Here is a 16,761-nt window from a genome sequence, read left to right on the forward strand (position 1 = left end):
CAACGCCAGCCGCCCGACCACAGCCTGCCAGTGGCCCTACCCAGCCACCTGCCACAGCGCCCAGCGCCCTGCCACACCCAAGGACACTGCCAACAACCTTGGCCAGCCTAGGGCCTAGGGGTGGCAATCGGGTCAGGTCGGATCATAAACGGATCGGGTCACATGCAAATCAGATCAGAAAATCATAAACTTGAACCTGACCTGTTTACGGTCAAAAATTACAACCTGAACCTGACCTGTTTATTAAACAGGTAACCCGACCCGACTCGTTTAACCTGTTTAATAAACAGATAACCTGTTTGCCCAACTCGATCCGATCTCTTTAACCTATTTACCCAACCTGGCCCGTTTAACCTGTTTAGACAACCCGACCCGTTTAACCTGTTTAGATCTGTTTAACCTGCCTAACCCAACCTGTTTAACCTGCCTAACCCAACCTGTTTAACCTGCCCAACCCGAACCGTTTAACCCGTTTGGACCTGTTTAACCTGCCCAACCAAACCGGTTTAACCTGTTTAATAAATAGGTAACCTCTTAGGCTATTAGCCTTCAGCTTTAGCCCAACCCACGCTTTTCAGAAGCTGTCTTTTCAAGCAAACATCAGTCACCTGCCAATATCACTATAATCACATACAACTTTAGTCTGTAGCCCATTAAAATTTCATTTGATCCAAATAAGGCATAAAATATGAAGTGCCCGGCAACACATAGCCATCTTACATGCTGTTATTTCTTAAACAACAGAGAAAATGAGCAAACTTTAAGAAGCTTATGTTCTTCGTAAATGTTTGTATAGGTGCAAAATTTCTGTACTTGAAATGGATTGCACCATACATATCAGTAAAAAACTGGCACAGCATTCGAATTGTTTCTAGAAGATCACAGAGCTCCCACTGCCACTAAATCAATTCATTCTCCCAAACGTAAATTTAGCAGTTATAGAGAGAGAGCTTTTCTATTCAATATGAAAAACAAGCATCAACACTAACAGAAAATATAAGGAACTTGCAATGCAAGACTTTTATGATCCCATTTAAAAATAAATTAAGGTAACAAATCTCTTTCTACTTCTGATAGACAGCTTTGTCATGTTCAGCAAGCTGCTGTAGTTCTCTCACAATAGCCTTGTCTTCTGGGGCAAATTTTCTGGCCTTTTGAAAGTCTTCCCTGGCAGCATCTGTTTAACCAAGTTGTGCTCTGGCTTTTCCTCGTCTATATAACGCTTTCACATTGTTTTCATCTTCAGATAATACCTGAGAGGCCATTGCACCTGACAAACTTAGTGAAATCACAGATTTATCTCAACATGACATTTGTTAACGTGGATTTCTTGGTCCTAAAAGACATTCGGACAAAAGAAGATACTCTAAACCTCCAATGCAAGAAAACTCTAATCAGTGCACAACATTTACAAATTTATCATTTCAAGATCAAGACACCCTTCATGTAAAGAAAAACTAAAATAGCACAGCCCTCAGATGCATTGAACTTTAGACTTTATTCTTTCATAATCAGTCTTACAGCATAAACATGACTGTAGATATGCAATAAAAAAAAACCCTCACAAAGATTCATCCATTTCCAGCTGAACATTAATAATGATAAGAAGGCACTGGCTTGGCACATTTATTGGTTCTGATTCTATTATACAACTAACAACAAAGCATCAATACATTGCTGCTTAATCCAGGTGACAGAAAAACAAAAAGCTTTCTCATACCATTAACTTGATAAGCAAGTTTCTACAAACAAAGTAGATGCAGTACTCTGCTGATGATAAGTGCTCTCTATCAGCAAGTAATTCTAGAACCATGCATTCTCTACTACAAGGATTCTAAGAGAAAACATGCACTCACTTATGTAAAACCACCAAAAAAAAAATTGCACAGCCAGACTAATACTCATCTATTACCTTCTTTGGATGTGCTCTGAAACTCGGTCACAAGCTCCTGCAACAAAAGAGGAATGCATTGCTAACTGGCTAAGCTCGAAACATAAAGACCCATTAAGGACTCCTCCACTAACATTTAGAAGAGAAGTTAAAAAAAAGGAAGATAAAACTCATAACTTAAAAAAAAATAACGGAGATAAAACTCACAAATCAACACAAACTCTGGTACTTATAATAAAGTCCAAAAACACTCAAAGAACTCCCACAAAGAGGAGATCCAAACGAAACCAGCCCAAGATCCAAACTTTTTTTATATCTCAATCACAAAGAAACAGCCAGAACTCCAAAAACGCACAGGTAGACACAAGAAATCACTCAAATCAAACCCTAAAACACCGAATCCCAGCAACAAACAACATAACTAACCCAAAAACACATATTTAAAAAGAAAAAAAATCGAAGAAGACTACCAGAAATGATCAAAACAAGCTCATTATAAACATTCCAACATTCAACAATCGAAAACGAAATCTAAGAAAAAACAACGAATATAAACATTTAATTCAAATCAGAGGGAGAAAAGGGTTAGGGAACAATATACCCGAACGCGTTCAAGTGATCGAAAGGAGAGCCGTGGAGGGATCTAAAATCCTCGAAGAGTGAAGAAATCAGAAGAGAGTTCTACAAGAGCGGAGGAATCCACGAGGAATGGCCGAATGATAGAGAACACTGGAACACTTAGGGATCTTAGGGTTTGTGCCCCGCCCTCCCTCAGTGTCTCTCCCCTCTCCTCTCCTCTAGGGCTCCAGATTCTTCGCCTCCCTATTCCCTAAGGACCCTAACCCTAACTAAGGAGAAGTGGGAAGTCGGAACTGAGAAGTCGCGCCTCGCGGACGGTGGGGTGGACTTCGCGCTGATATTGGGCCGAGGCAAAGAAAACGGGCTGAGGTGGAGAGTTGGCCCAGCTCTGGGTTTTATGGGTTGTGGCCCTTATCTATCAGCCCAATAGTTAAACGGGTCAGACATCTAAAACCCATATCCGACCCAATTAATAAACAGGTTAAACGGGTCGACCTATTTACGACCTGAACCTGTTTAGGCCAAACCCAAACCTGTTTATGGTGGGTCAAACACAGGTCAGGTTGGCGGGTCGGGTCATATTTTGCCACCTCTACTAGGGCCAGCCTTGGCCTTGGCCGGTCTATGCCACACCTTAGTTGGCCTAGGTCACTCTATTAGCCACCTTCCTTTAAGTGTTTGTCCCCCATGAAGAGCCTATAAATATGCATTGAGAGAGCTTGGGAGAACATCCTTTTGTCTTAAAGAGTTCACTTGTATTTCGGCCTAACGGCTTGGGAAGGCTTTTGCCTTAGTGTATTCGGTCTTAGAGCATGTTCTAAGACTTGGGCTCGTAAGGACCAATCATAGTTCCACTAGAGTGTTGTAATCTTATCTTTTGGGAATTGAATCAATCATTAAGCGTTCCTCCACATATTTTGAGTTTTCTACTTGTGTCTTTGGTTGTTTTCCTTCAAGTCAAGGGTTGGGCCAAACTGCAACCAGTAGACCCGCCCCTTGTCTTGATTTTCACAAATACTTAGAGTGTCCAAACACCTTCCGGCGTTACCCATATCGGCCCGAATCATCCATCTTCAAGGTGCGCACAAGGAGCGCGGGACATAGAGTGGTGTGGAGGCTCCTGGGCCGAAAGCCACCCTCCATCATTAGTGTTTTCATTGAGAGACTTCCGAGGGAGATCTCTCCAAAGAGGTAACGCCTTGAACCCAAGAAAATTTCAGATTTAGGTTGGGATTTAGGAGCATCAATCTTACATGCTTAGAAGTGAGCTTTAAATTTCTACTACTTCTTGCACTTTGAATTCTTTGTTGAGAGTGTGGGAGGGTAAGCTACGAGTTACTTTACTTGCAAGTAGTATTTAAATTTCAGCACTATAAATTCTTTACTTGCAAAGGGAGTGAGAGCATTTTTTTGTAAAGCGGACGGATTGTTTTCTATATTGCTCATTATAGGGATGGTGCCAACGGAGAGGCTATTGGTAGTATCTGGCGTTATTTGATCCAACTATTCGGTGTTAGGGTATATGAGGGATGACACAAAAGGAAGACTACTGGTAGTACCTCGTGCCCTCCTAACTACACCGGGTAGGGAGCAAGTAGAGCAACAACACGTTCCTCTTAGATTGTGAGGCTTGTTCTATTGTAAACCCTTGTTGTAATCGGAGGTGATTGAGTGGTGTATCTTTCACAATTATTATAAGAAGGAGGGTTGGTTCATCCCTTGGGTGACGACCAAAGGAGGTTTGGTGTGACTTTGGAGAAAAGAAAAGAATAGAGTCCGGAGGAAATTCTAATACCCATCAAGCTAGGCTAGAGGCTCTAGAGGGAAGTTCACAACACATAAGCCGAGCCCTTGAAAATATATCCACTACCCTAGCTGGTATGAGTGCCCACTTAGAAAGGTTGGATAGGAGGGTAAGTGAAAATGAAAGAGAGAGGGAGTTTAGAAGATCAAATGAGGGAGACCCTTGGTCGCACGCATCTCGGCAGGACAACGGATGGAAAGAAAGGGGTAGTGAAGTGGGAGGTTTGCGGGCAAACCATCTAGAGGAGATAGACCACCAAAGGCCCCGAAGAAGAGGGGGAAGAATCGAAGCTAGAGGTATATAAATTAAAAGATGGCTAGAGGACGAGGAGCTTATCCATGGTGATAGGGGGAGTGAGCCCGAAGAGGAGCCATACCATGTCCGAAGGCCTATTGGCCGGAGGAATGTCATGGATGGAAGGAGGAGGTTTTGGGAAGAAGGCTTTGTGAAAGAAACTAGGGGGTTTGTGCCACAAGAGAGGGGGATGAGAAAACCAAAGATTGACTTTCCCAAGTTTAGTGGCGGAGATCCCTATGCATGGATGGATAAGGCGGAGCAATACTTCAATGTGTATGAGGTACCGAGAGGAGATAGGGTCACACTTGCTAGCTTCCATCTTGAAGGAAGGGCTAGTAGGTGGTGGAGATGGATTCGGGACCTCTATGAGAAGAATGAGAAAAGACTTAGGTGGACGGCCTTTGTGAAGGAGTTCATGTTACAATGGGGTCCCTCTTCTGTTGTGAACCATCATGGCCAACTAGCCAAGTTGAAGCAAGAAGAAAAAGTGCAAGCCTACATTGACGCGTTTTGGCTACTCCAAACTATGGTGAGTGGGTGGTCCGAAGAAGCTCTCCTAGGCACTTTTCTTGATGGTTTGAAGCCATGGCTATCTAAAGAATTGAAGCTCAAACAACCCACGGGGCTTCAAGATGCAATGAGAATGGCGAAAATTTTGGACCAAAGCTATGGTCCTGAAAGAAGAATGACGAAGGAAGGTTCCCATTGCAAGGCCACCATGTCCTTGCTACCAAAAGGGCCTTGGAAGGGAAAAGAAGAAGCCGAAAGAAGCCATAAAGATCGACCCCAACAAGTCAAGAAATTATCGAGAGAATAGCTCCAAGACTATGTCAAAAAGGGGCTTTGCTTCAAGTGTGGAGACAAGTGGAGCCGGGGCCATCAATGTAAATCTGGCCAAGCATTCCTCCTCGATGTTGACTTCGATGGAGAGGAGGCCACTTCGGGAGCTTCGGAGGATGATGATGAGCATAAAGATGAAGAAAACTATAGCCCGGAAGAGAAGGAGGCCGAGCTTTCTTTGGATGCCTTGTCGGGGGTGCAAAGACCGTCCACCATGCATTTGATGGCATGGGTGGGCAAGCATGAGCTTCTCTTTTGGTGGATAGCGGCTCTTCTCACAACTTCATCAACTCCGACATTGTGAGAAAAGTCGGCTTGAAGGGGGTGGCGGTGGAGCCCTTTGAAGTCAAAGTAGCAAGTGGAGAGAAGCTCCGAGGTGAAGAAGTAGTAAGGGATGTTCTCATAAATGTCCAAGGAGTAAGGATCAAGGCCGACCTACAAATCTTGCAACTAGTCGGCCTTGACGTGGTGTTGCGAAATGCATGGCTTCGGAGTTTGGGCAAGGTGCTAACCGACTATAGCACCATGACCATGGAGTTCAAAATTGGAGGTCAAAAGAAGAAGTGGACCGCCATGAGCAACAAAGAGGTGCGGTCCTGTGAAGCCAACATGATAGAGAAGCTATGCAAAGGTGGAGCATCTTGCTTTGCCATCTTGATGACCGGCCAACATCATGAAGGAAGCCACCAAGAAGAAGATGAGATGAAAGGGGTCCCCCCAAGAATCCGGAGCCTACTTGAAGCCCATCAAGAAGTCTTGAAGGTACCCACTACCTTGCCACCCCAAAGAAGTTTTGATCATCTCCTCCGGCTCAAGAATGAATCTACACCGGTGAACATTCCACCCTACTGGTATGCCCACTTTCAAAAAGGAGAAATAGAAAGGCAAGTGGAGGAGATGCTCAAGCAAGGTTTGATCCAACATAGCACTAGTCCTTTTTCTTCCCCGGTGCTACTTGTTAGGAAAAAAAAAAGGGACTTGGAGATTTTGCACCGACTATAGAGCATTGAATGAAGCCACCATCAAGGATCGATTCTCCATTCCCACGGTGGATGAAATGCTAGATGAGCTCCATGATGCAAAGATCTTCACCAAGTTGGACTTGAGGTCGGGATACCACCAAATCCGAATGAAGAAAGAAGATGTGCACAAGACGGCATTCCGAACTCACTCGGGACATTATGAATACCTTGTAATGTCGTTCGGCCTTTGCAACACACCTTTTACATTCTAAGCAACCATGAATGAGATATTTCGGCCCTACTTGAGGAAGTTTGTTTTGGTGTTCTTTGATGATATTTTGGTCTACTCTTGGACCATGAAGGAGTATGAGGAGCATCTTCGAGTGGTGCTCCGCCTTTTGGAGAAGCACCACTTCTACATTAAAGCCTCCAAGTGGCATTTGCCCAACCGAAGCTAGAATATTTGGGGCACTTCATTTTGGAAGAATGGGTAAGAGTTGACCAAAGGAAGATTGAAGCCATGGTGGATTGGCCACTACCCAAGAACATCTCGGCCTTGAGGGATTTCTTAGGATTGACCGGCTACTACCGAAGATTTGTAAATAACCATGGGTTGATTGCCAAGCCCTTCACCACCATGTTGAAGAAAGAAGAATTTGAATGGACCCCGGAATCAAGAGAAGCCTTTGACAACTTGAAGAGGGCCATGACACAAACACCGGTCCTAGCTCTTCCGGACTTCTCCATCCCATTTGAAGTCTACACCGATGCTAGTGGGGATGACATTGGAGCGGTCCTAGTGCAACAAAAGAGACCCTTAGCCTTTCTTTCAAAAGCCTTGGGCCCCATAAAGAAGGCTTGGGGGACATATGCAAGGGAGCTACTAGCACTTGTGTATGCCGTCAAAGTTTGAAGACCTTATTTGCTTGAGAAGAAGTTCACCATTGTCACCGACCAACAAGCACTAAGACACCTCTTAGAGCAAAAGATTGTAACCCCGAAGCAACAAAAATTCTTAGTCAAGTTGCTTGGTTTCGAATATGATATTGTGTAGCAACCCGGGAAGGAGAACAAGGTGGCGGATGCACTTTCAAGAAAGGAAGTCCTATGCTATTAATGGCCGAACGAGAAGAGCCAACTTCCATGGCTCTTAGTGGGATTGAATGGCAAATATGGGACCAAATCAAGGAAGCCAACAAGCTTGATGCTCGGGCCATGGAGATCATTGAAAAGATTGAAGCTTCATTCGAAGAAGTGGCCAACTTCAAGCTTAAAGAGAGACTAATTTTCTACAAGAGGTATGTCTATGTGCCAAATATCCCCAACTTGAAAGCAAGCATTCTTGATCACTTCCATAATAGCAAAGAAGGAGGGCACTCGGGGTGGCTTCGAACTTACGTCCGAGTTAAGCAATTTTTTTATTAGGAAGGACTCAAGACCGAAGTCAAAGCATTGGTGGCTGGATGTGAGACTTGCCAAAAGATCAAATACGATCCAAGGGCACCAATGGGGCTTCTACAACCACTACCCATCCCAAACATGATTTGGGAAGACATTTCGATCGACTTCGTGGAAGGATTGCTAACTAGCAAAGGAGTGAAAGTCATCTTTGTGGTAGTGGACCGGCTTAGTAAGTATACACACTTCATTCCTATCAAGCATCCTTACACAGCCAAATCAGTTGCTCTTGCATTTGTGGAGTCGATGGTCAAACTTCATGGCATTCCAAAGAGCATAGTCTCCGACTGGGATAGAGTCTTCATGAGCACATTTTGGAAGGAGCTATTCACACTTCAAGGGACCACATTGAAGGCAAGCTCATCATATCACCCACAAACGGATGGACAAACGGAGGTAGTGAACCGAACCCTTGAGCAATATTTAAGGTGTTTTTGTCATAATCAACAAGCCAAGTAGGGAAGGTTTCTTGTATGGACCGAATATTGGTATAATACTATCCACCAAGTTTCAATCAAAACAAGCCCCTTTGAACTAGTCTATGGAAGACCCCCTCCGAGTTTACACCGACATGAAAGGGGAACGGCAAGGAGTGAAGAAGTGAAGCAAGCATTGGCCGAAAGAGATGAAGCCTTGGTCAATGCAAAGAAGGAGCTCAAGAAGGCCCAAGAAAGGATGAAGAGATATCATGATAAAAACCGAAGAGAGGTAACTTTCCATCCGGGGGACTTAGTATATTTGAAGTTGCAACCTTACACTCAAAAGTTCCTCAAGAAGAACTTCAACTACAAACTCTCTCAAAGGTATTATGGGCCTTTCAAAATACTAGAGAAGATTGGAGAAGTTGCATATCGGTTAGATCTACCCACCTCTTCTCTACTACACCCGGTCTTCCATATATCATTACTCAAGAAAGTGGTGGGTGATCCTTCATTGATAAAACAAGACTTACCCACCATTGATGAAGAAGGAAGACTATTGTTACAACCCAAGGAGGCTATCAAGTATCGTATATGGAGGAAAGAAATGGCAAGTGTTGATCCAATGGGAAGGAGTACCAAGGGAAGAAGCCACTTGGGAGGACTACGAGGAAATGATCCAGAGGTATCCACACTTTATCCTTGAGGATAAGAATATTCTTCAAGAGAGGGGGAATGTTGAGGACCCCCGCAAGCGCTGCCAACCAAGGAAAACATAGAGCCATAAAGAGGCCAACGGAGGATCAAGTCAAGGGCAACTACTTTGCTTGGAGAGCCTTGGCCAAAGCCTTCATTCGGCCAAGCACACCCATGGCCGGCCCGTGCCATGCATGCCAAGCCTTGGCCAAACACGCCCAACCTCGTCCGAGCACGCTGCGCGCATATCTAAGCCTCGGCCAAGCACGCCCAACCTCGGCCGAGCACGCCGCGCGCATGTCCAAGCCTCACCGCGCGCTTGTCATGGTCAAATTCTGCGGCATTACATGGCTGCGGCGAGGTTCAGGCCAAAGAACCTCGCCGGCTATAGTGTGCCGGGCGAGGTTCTGGGCACAGAACCTCGCCCGCTACAGTGTCGGGCGCACCCGCCAACCCGCCCAGGCGCCCGCCTGCACGCCCGCGCGCCCGCACCCAGTCCGCCCGGGCGAGGTTCGGCCCAGCGAATTTCGCCAGAACGCGCGCCCGCCTGCACACGATCCTGCGCACCCACTCGACCAGGCCGCCCCGCGCTACAGTGCCGCGTGCACCCGCCCGACCAGGCTGCCGCGCGCGCCTGACTAGCCGCCTGCACACGTGAACGGGCGCGCAGCTCCTGTCGGTTGTCCCCGCTCGCCCGACATCAGGCCTACGAGCGGCGCGCGCCAGGCTCTTGCGGCCGCTCGCCCGACATCGACCAGCGCCCCTGCCGCGTCCAGGCGCCCTACCAGCGCCCTGTCCAATGCCAGCCACCCGACCACAGCCTGCCAGCGGCCCTGTTCAGCGCCCAGCCGCCTGCCACAGTGCCCTGCCCAGGGCCCTGCCACGTCCAAGGACACTGCCAACAGCCTTGGCCTTGGCCGGCCTATGTCACACCTTAGTCGGCCTAGGCCACTCTATTAGCCACCTTCCTTTAAGTGTTTGTCCCCCATGAAGAGCCTATAAATATGCATTGAGAGAGCTTGGGAGAACATCTTTTTATCTTAGAGAGTTCACTTGTATTTCGGCCTAAGGGCTTGGAAAAGCTTTTGCCTTAGTGTATTCGGTCTTAGAGCATGTTTTAAGACTTGGGCTAGTGAGGACCAATCATAGTTCTACTAGAGTGTTGTAATCTTGTCTTTTGGGAATTGAATCAACCATTAAGCATTCCTCTATATATTTTGAGTTTTCTACTTGTGTCTTTGGTTGTTTTCCTTCAAGCCAAGGGTCGGGCCAAGCTGCAACCAGTAGATTCGTCCTTTGTCTTGATTTCCACAAATACTTAGAGTATCCAAACCCCTTCTGGCATTACCCACATTGGCCCGAATCATCCATCTTCAAGGTGTGCACAAGAAGCGCGGGACATAGAGTGGTGTGGAGGCTCTCGGGCCGAAAGCCACCCTCTATCAAGCTGGCCGGAGGAAGGTTGCGGTTGTTGGAGGTGATTGCAACCGTCCAACTGCCAGCCAGTATGCCCATTATGGCCGTTACAGTCGTTCGATACCCTTATCCCTTCCGGAGGGGGGTTATAAAAACCCCCGATCACCCACCTGATCCACCACCTCCTTCCTCCTTTCTTCTTCCTTCCTCTCGCCCTTTCTTCATTGTCTCTTCTCTCTCCTTTCTCTTGATTGAGCTCGCAGCTGCTCAAACTTATGGCCATTAGAAATCGGGGCCGTCGGATACCACCAGAGCAAGATAAGGCCCCCATATCCTTCCCATTTCCTTCCCCTGTCGCCCCTCTTTTCGATCGACCGACAATGGCCAAGATTTGGCAAAAAGGGTTGTCGGGATAAAGAAGAAGAAGAAGAAGAGAAGGGGTAGAGCATACGTGGTCCTCGACCCCACTCGTTGCAAGCTCTCGGCCACGGTCGTTGCAGGCCCTTGACCGCATCGCCGTGCAAGCCAAAGGTCCTCTTTCCCTCCTCTGTCTCATATGGGGTGGGCTCTTGCCCTTCCCCCTCCTATCTCACGGGGAAGAAAAGGAGGGGAGGGCAGTGAAGGAGAAGAAAAGAAGAAAAGAAGAAAAGAAAGGAAGAATAAGAAAGAAGAAGAACAAGAAGAAAAGGGGGAAATGACTTACTAGTGGTTGGTCCTCGGCCGCCGCAGCCGTCGCCGGTCCTCGGTCGGGGCTGCAATCGGGCTGAAAGCCCTTCCCCTCCCCTCTTTTTGGTGGGGCAGCCCTTGCCTCTTCCCCCTTTGGTGGGGAAAAGAGGGAAGAGCGATAAAGGAAGAAATGAAAAAGTAGAGAAGGGAAGAAAAGAAGAAAAAGAAAAAAAGAAGAAAAGAGAAAAAAATAATAATTAAATAAATAAATAAATAAAAGAAAAATCAAGAGAGATGTTCTATTTTTGGGGCAACCGTTCTCTCTCTACTGGATTTGTATATCCAAGTCCGACTTACCCAGTCGGGATTTGAAGCCTCCTCAAGTCCATTTAGGGCTGCTTTGAGGTTTTAATTTTAAAAAAAAGTGAATAGCAACTAATTTAGTTTAAATGATTTTGATAGGTGCAGTGGAGTTGTCCAACTGAACTCAGGGATCTTTGGGCGAACTGAGGTAAGTGACCATGACACAAACCTTATTAGTTTTAAAATTGTTGAATAATTTTTAGTATAGAAAAATTATGATTTATACTTTATATGATGGATCCTGCATTTTCTTAAAAATTTAGGATCAAGCATATGAATGAAAATGATCCATATTTTTGGCCAAATAGCATTTTTACTAAATACTTGTTATAAATAATTTACAAATAATTTATTGCATGAAAATGATATAAGTGGCATGATTAGAATACTTCAGTGAAAATGATTTATGATTATGTAAAATTGCATATTTGGTATTATCATGCATTTTAAACTTTTGTGATGCTATTTAGCATTTTCAACCTATTTATTAAGGTATGATTTATACAAAATTATAAAATGGTTTAAGATCTCTCAGATAGCTAGGACTGTCTCTAGAAATCGAGGTCAATTGACACTCCGAAGCTAGCATCCAACGAAAACGGCCCTCTGCCAATAGGTTAAAGTTGGTAACGAATGTGAATTATGAAATCTTGTCGATTACAAAGACGACCCTATCATGGAATTATAGTGATTATAGCACCACTAAAATCTGTGAGCAAGGTTTTGAACTATAATATGACTAAATGGCAGAAGAATGATTCATGCAAAATGAACTTGAAACTATGTTTGCGGAAAATAAATGATTTATGCATACATTGCTTTGTGACCTATTTTAATATATGTGTTACGAAACGCTTATTTTGGAATATCTGTTAATTTTCTTAAATGATGCATTAACATCAAAAAACTCATGCTTGATCCAGTAAGGTGGTGCGTGGTTACTTACTGAGCCTCAAAGCTCATATGTCTCTTTATGTTTTTCACATAAGTAAAGTTGCTAGGAGCGGGGAAGAGTAAAAGAAAATGGAGTTTGAAGCATTGTTACAATAATTCATAGATGTAGCTATACTAATAAGTTTGGATTGTAATCTTGCAAACTCAAATATTTGATTTAGATGCTCTGTACCTGCTTCCTTTTTATTAGCAAATGAAATTGATCAAATTTTATCTTGTTACATAAAAAAAATATTGTTATCATGGACTTTATGTTATTGTGGGCAATACTCTACAGTAGCATGGTTGTGTCACGCTCCGGGTCTAGGGCGCGACAAAATAAGCTCCGAATCCGTGTTGCAACAAAAATTATGGGCTGTTCCACCAAGTAGAGAATAGAAACAGTGAGATAGCAGAGCGGTTTCTTTTTCTCCTAGATTAGTCCACATGATTCCTCTCAAGCTGAAGATGGCCATTTGTTCAGTAAGATTTTAGGATGGCTGAGTTCTTTCTGATGTGTAGATGATCTATAATAGGGTAATATATGTCTTTCATGTCTTAGAGCGCTGGGTTTTTTTTTTTTTTTCTTTTTCTATTGGCTATTGGTTGTGCTCTTTCAATGGTTAGTTTGTATGGCTATTTGATTGATTGTCCTTATGCTGATCTAAAGTCTTGCTATTACATATTGATTGCTGCTCTTTCTCTAGTATATTTGGCTCCATCTGACTAGTCTATAGCTTAAGGACTATGAATGAATATCGACAGGAAGGGAGTGAGCAGTTGCCGGTTTTAGTTAAACTTTGAAAGCTAGAACGGTTCAGTCATCATAGGAGAGAGTCATATCGCGGTACCTTTGCCTTCCAGATATTATAGGTAAGCTTGTTCATATTGAGTTTGTTTTATCTATGATGCTTTCCAACCCATAAACACGAAACTATGTTCATTTATTTTCTTTCCTCCATTATAAATTTCTCGCGTCTTATAAAAGATGAGAAGGGTTAAAAAAGAGTAAAGGCTCTCAATCTTCTGGTTGTACCATTAGGGAATGAACAAACAATGCTTGACACTATCATACGAACCATGCTTCATCAACATATTTATTGAAATCTACTAGTTATGTAGCTCAGTCATGCAGGGAAGATGAAGAAGATGAGGAATCATGGATTACAGGGTACCAAACATAGCGAAGCTCGTCACACTTAATTACAGAGTCATATATGCAGTTAGCGATAAGGTCATGAAATATTCATTGATGGTTTGTTGATGGTAGTTGCTGAATCGATGGTTGATATTATGATTTACATACTGTAAATATTAGGGACAAATTTATTATCTAAGTCTTCCAACCATAACAGAGAGAAACATAGAGTCAGGGTAAGGCTGGCAGTCTGCTGTGCTTGATCTACTTAATATTTGTAGCCATGGGCATAATACTTTATATTTTAGAGATGCACATCTCTCAAGTTCAAAAGGAAGAAATGTGACAACAACCTTTTTTTTGATCTTTTTTCCCCTTAATTTTCACTCAGTTGACGTATTTTCATGATCAGAAACATTGGCGTTGTTTTGCCAATTTTCACCTGGTTAACGTATCCAACCTGATCATCGAAGTATATATGACCTATTAGACTTCACCCAGTATTTGGATAAAGCATTCATTCTAGTCATGTCATATGAAGTACTTTTAGGTCGGCTGCCTTATCTGTGTCTGAGATAAGTGGAAACGCAAATGTTTTGCTAACTTATAATTAGCAATCAATCTAGCCACTGGGACATGCTAAACATAGCAAAACATACAAATACTTTCAGCATATCAAATTTTACCTGATTAAGTTTTTGAGTATTGGCTAATTGTATGGATCCGACTTCTTTTTGATCGACATACTGAGACCTCTCACTACATTTGAATATGCCAAGACAAGTTTTACCTTTTTTTTCCCCTAATTAGTTTCAGATTTTTAAAAATTAAAACTCACAATTGGAACCTCTTCATGTGGAAAAAATTCCATCACATGGTTTGCAAGCTAGGTGAGGATCAGAGTAGTTATGCCACTGTTCGAACAAGTAACAATGTTTGGCATTGTTGATTAGCAAAGTATATGCTTGCTTTTTCAGGCATGCACTGGTATGGAACTACATGCCATGCAACTTATTGACTCAATAGGTGGGAGCTTATAAAATGCTATAATATCTTTTCAGAAAATGTATGATTTGTGGGGAAGCTTGAATAGTTCAACCATCCAACCTCAGATTTGTGAAGATTTTATTGTTTTGGATGTTTATGAGATTAATGTTGTTGTTATTAAAGTTCTAATTTCCTTGAGGTTTGGATATTGACCATACCCTCTACTAGCTACCAACTTGGATGGATGGTTGAGATATCACAAGGATTCTTAGGTTTTATTCTGTATGCTGACACATTGTGTGCTGTAAACATTTGATTTAAACAGATTATAGTTTTTGTTATCACGGTCATTTCAGTAGTTCCTTCTGCTGCAAATTTCAAGGTTATGTATTTCGTTGCATTATTTTTCACCTTCTTCTTCTTCATATTCATCAACTAAGGTCTGAAATTCGTTCATTAATGTTTTTAAATAAAATCTTGTACATTGCCAAATCTGGCTCAATCCTTCGATGTGCCCATTTCAAAGCAAAGTTCAATGTTTCAAACAAGAAGACCTAATCAGATTTTTGATAAGGACCAATAAGTGGAAGACATGACTGAAACTAAAAGTTTGATGAAGTGATTGGATTCAGTTATCACCCAATCGTATACCTATAAATCTTGTTATTCCATTTCTCCAACCATATGAAGTTTTTTAAAACAAGGATCTTAGCTCTTTCCACAAGCCAGCATTAAACATTGCATCGGGTAATCCATCTATAGATAAATTCTTATGACATATTGAGATCATGACTGGAACTTTGTATGGGTGATCATGAACTGTAATATCATCTCACCGCATAATTCTTTGGATTAACTAAATGTTACAACAAATTCTGGATTTCATGTTGAAAAAAATCAACTATCATGTGAAGAGACCTCCATTGTATTCACTACAAGGATAAGAAAATTTTGAGCTGCATCATCATGGCGTTAGGGTTTAAATTCTTTGAGATTGAGTGAGTCCACTTGGTTTATGTATCTCATTAATCTTTATTTGCTCAACTTGGTGAAATAGTTCACTGATTGTATCTCGAGGAAACAGGGTTCTCCTATTTGAGATTGGATGGAAATCTTTTAAGATACTTTTCTCAAGGGTGGCTCCAAATGATGCCACATCATATAAAACACATTGGCATGGGGACTTGGTTCTTTTCTCATGGTGCAAGCTTTTATTGATAAAATTACTGAGTTCTGGTTTGGGATCTAAGACAATCATATCCCTACTATTTCTCTCTGACTTAAAACATATCCCTTTCTTAAGGCTCATCTGCCCGCCTAATTGGAAAGCATGCAAGATTTGAATGGAAATATAAAGAGGAGAATTAAGTTAAACTTACACCCTGGGAATTCAAGTTTGCCTTCCTATCTCGTAGGTTTCTTAAACCTCCCTTAAAAGTTATAGGTGGTACTACACAAATGTGCTTCGAACATTGTAAGCCTTCCTCCATCAAGGAGGGTCCACCGGCAAAATGGTCAGTTGAGGTTTCATAATTCGGTTTCAGAATGATTTGTGACCTTAAACTTCTCTCATCACCGTATCTCCTGAGTTGTGTTTGTCGTTTAAACAAAGAGATGAATCACTGACCACAAAAACAAAAGAAAGAAACAAAGAAACAAAGAAACAAAGAAAAGATGGCTCCTTCCTGGTATTGCGGTCAACTTTAACAGGTTCCTTAGTTTGGGCAAGCTGCGTTGAAAGCATGGATTACGGTATCATGCCAGGCTGATCTATGACATACAGCATACATGATGTAGGTAAAAGAAGGAGATGGCACAGGGGTCTGTATCCCTATATCATGTGCATTATACTTCATATTTCCGTATCCCAAGTGCTAGTATATCCCTATTGGCATGAACCAGCACTGATAAATACAAACAGGCATGGACTCGTTACTGTCACAAACCCTGGTGAGTAGCTGAGCATGCTTTCATGGATATTTACCTAGTTCTTGCACATCATAGTAGATGGCAGATTCCATGGCTTACTGAAACTGAAGCAGTGCCACCCCCAATCACTATTTAGAAGCTAATTGCCTCAAAGGATGAGTATATTGACTGTTGATTGTAACTGCAGTCGGTCTGTATCTCGTGCGGGAGTATGCAGCCTTGAGCCAGCCTTGTATTTAATTGCTGAAAACTACCTGAACAACGTGTTGTCGGGTTTCATTTTTTCATCTAAAATGTTTGATTTGTTGGTTTTGCATGCAGTCAGTTGCAGATTATTTCTGTTTTATGATATGGAAAGAAGCAAGTGACATGAGCCTCCAGAA

The 16,761-nt window shown here is 42.9% G+C and overlaps 2 long non-coding RNA genes across 2 annotated transcripts; one reads left to right on the forward strand and one right to left on the reverse strand.

Annotated features, from left to right (window-relative positions):
• Positions 1-865: 865 nt before the first annotated feature.
• LOC120110509 (uncharacterized) lies at positions 866-9,377 on the reverse strand. The gene is made up of 2 exons (XR_015968703.2): positions 1,913-9,377; positions 866-1,253 (listed from the first exon to the last, which is right to left on the reverse strand). It is a non-coding gene; the product is annotated as an uncharacterized LOC120110509 (long non-coding RNA).
• A 2,111-nt stretch (positions 9,378-11,488) lies between these two features.
• On the forward strand, positions 11,489-14,790 carry LOC149768709 (uncharacterized). The gene is made up of 2 exons (XR_016396136.1): positions 11,489-11,539; positions 12,315-14,790. It is a non-coding gene; the product is annotated as an uncharacterized LOC149768709 (long non-coding RNA).
• The last annotated feature ends 1,971 nt before the right edge of the window (positions 14,791-16,761 follow it).

This window comes from Phoenix dactylifera, chromosome 1 (genome assembly GCF_051530095.1).
Source record: "Phoenix dactylifera cultivar Ajwa chromosome 1, Ajwa_hap1_PhDact_Kaust_v1.1, whole genome shotgun sequence".
NCBI classification, from domain to species: Eukaryota; Viridiplantae; Streptophyta; class Magnoliopsida; order Arecales; family Arecaceae; genus Phoenix; species Phoenix dactylifera.